At 46.5% G+C, this 1,852-nt stretch overlaps 1 protein-coding gene across 1 annotated transcript in view; it reads right to left on the reverse strand.

The window, feature by feature from the left end:
• The window catches only part of MAP1LC3A (microtubule associated protein 1 light chain 3 alpha), a 7,877-nt gene that overhangs the window by 1,897 nt on the left and 4,128 nt on the right, over positions 1 to 1,852 (reverse strand). The gene's annotated exons all lie outside the window — the stretch shown is intronic.

The raw sequence follows: 1,852 nt of genomic DNA on the forward strand, positions 1-1,852 counted from the left end.
GCGTCCGGCCCTGCTGGGCCTGGAGAGGCAGCCGGGAGCTGCACGGTCGCCGCCGTCCGGAGCTGTGGTGGAGAAAAGGGGAAGGGACGCAGAAAAGGAATACACGGGCTTTACCATCGTTTCTACCATCGAGCACTTCTGGAATTGAGCGTTGAAATCCAAGTCTCAGTCGATGGGGCGAGAAAACGACTTAGACACCGCAGCACAGGAAAGCCGGGCAGAGGAGGCGCGGTCAGACAAACCACGCGATGGGCGACCCAAGCGTGGAGACGAGAGAAGAGACAGAACGTGGGCCCCAAACGAGCAGGGGATGTTCGCAGCAGCAAGCATCCAGTCCAGAGTAAAATATAATCCCGACTTCCACTCTTGAGGGGAAAGCATTGTCACCGACAGTTTATGATTCAGTGGTAAGGTAAAGACAGAGTTCATAGACAGTGATTGTGGAAATAATTTTAAAAGAATGTACTTCAATAACTACATGTAACCCAGAAGGGGAGGGATTAGATGTTAAAAATGGTCAGCACACTAACTGGTGAACTTATAGGTAAATCTAAACAAGCATGGAACATAGAATAATGATTAAAAACAAGTCAATTACAACTCAAAGGGACTCCAGTGAACTGACCAGAAGTACCGAAAAGCTCTAAAACGTGCAGAAGCATACTGCCACAGCTTTCTCCCATGGAGTGGCCTCGAACTGCTGACCTTTGGTGTTTAACTATTGCACCACTAGGGCTCCCTTACAACACTCATAGCATGATTCGTTTGTGGGGTACAAAGCATGGCGCATGGGACACAAGATCATGTAAGACAGGAGAGGGTCATCAGAGTTAAGGGTTGTAAAAGGCCCTATTTGCTTGAGAGGAGGACAAAGATGTGCAGAGTTGCCTGGCTTTGTACGGTCAGTGTGTACAGCCTACACCCGAGGACCCACTTTAAGAGAGTGGAAATGGAATGTATGACTCAGTGCAGGCAGAAAGGAGAAAAAGGAAGCCAAGCAAGAAGGATACTAAGTAAACAGACAAAACCAGAGATAGAAAATATGTCTGGGGGCAGGGGAAGGTAGGGGGAAAAGGAGGAGCTGATGCCAGGGGCTTAAGTGGAGCAAATGTTTTGAGAACGATGAGGGCAGTGAATGTACAAATGTGCTTCACACAACTGATGTATGTATGGATTGTGATAAGAGTTGTATGAGCCCCTAATAAAATGCTTTTAAAAAACAAAACAAAAAGAGAATACATTTAAAATTTACCTGTTAAAAACAACCAGGTTGGCCAAGCCAAGTCAAATGGAGCTACCTGGGATCTGTATTTAAGAGCCACTTCTAACGTAAGGCAGGCACTACTTAGTGCCATCAACCGTAGGAGACCGAACGGGCAGCGTGTGCCTGAAACCAAAACTCTGAAGGCGGAAAGCATGGATGGAACCAGGGACACCCTCCCCGACCCTCCCGCAGGGAGGAAGTGGGTGCAGTGCTGTCAAACGGAAGGGATTGCTGTCAAGTCAGTGCAATGAAAGGAAATGTGTGCAAGTGGTGAATGAAAACACATCAACTATATTTCTCTCTACTTCGGCTTCCACCAACTCCAGTCCAGACGGGACGATACCCTGAAGGTGTCACAAGTGAAAAAGATGGGCTATAGAAACGCCAACCCCAAGATGCATGCATTTAATGCAGAATTAGATGAAATGGATTTTAAGGCAAAAGACATTCTTAGAAAGGGGGCACGGGAAAATGATCAGCGATTTTCTTTTTTTCTAGAAAGATGTAACAGTTCTGAACTTGTATGTTCCTGGTACAAGAGGCTCAAAATATATACAGTGACAGAAAGAAAAGTTGCCAAGTCCATCC

Source organism: Echinops telfairi, unplaced genomic scaffold (assembly GCF_000313985.2).
Source record: "Echinops telfairi isolate 266 unplaced genomic scaffold, ASM31398v2 ScPeMD7_5592;HRSCAF=6446, whole genome shotgun sequence".
In the NCBI taxonomy this organism is placed as follows: domain Eukaryota; kingdom Metazoa; phylum Chordata; class Mammalia; order Afrosoricida; family Tenrecidae; genus Echinops; species Echinops telfairi.